Below are 538 nucleotides of genomic sequence, written 5' to 3'. Positions count from 1 at the left end.
GAAGACTTGTCAAGAACAACTTGAAGATCATGAAGAACACTATGAATGCATGGAATTTTGAAAAATGCAAGAAAATTTTTTGAAGCATACAATTGACACCAAACTTAAAATTTGACTCAAGACTCAAACAAGAAACGCAAAATATTTTTGATTTTTATGATTTTCTAATTTTTTTGTATTTTTATTTTATTTTTTTTGAAAATATTCTTTTAGAAAAACGAAAATAATAATAAAAAAATATTTTTGAAAGATTTTTGAAAACTTTTTGAAAAGAAAATTACCTAATCTGAGCAACAAGATGAACCGTCAGTTGTCCATACTCGAACAATCCCCGGCAACGGTGCCAAAAACTTGGTGGACGAAATTGTGATACAAGGGTTCCAGGCACTGTTAGAGAAGCTTTTTCTTTCCACAACTCCGTTCAACTTAACCAGCAAGTGTACTGGGTCATCCAAGTAATACCTTACGTGAGTAAGGGTCGATCCCACAGAGATTGTTGGTATGAAGCAAGCTATGGTCACCTTGTAAATCTCAGTTA

Source organism: Arachis duranensis, chromosome 5 (genome assembly GCF_000817695.3).
Source record: "Arachis duranensis cultivar V14167 chromosome 5, aradu.V14167.gnm2.J7QH, whole genome shotgun sequence".
Classification (NCBI taxonomy): domain Eukaryota; kingdom Viridiplantae; phylum Streptophyta; class Magnoliopsida; order Fabales; family Fabaceae; genus Arachis; species Arachis duranensis.
This window is presented reverse-complemented; position numbering follows the sequence as displayed.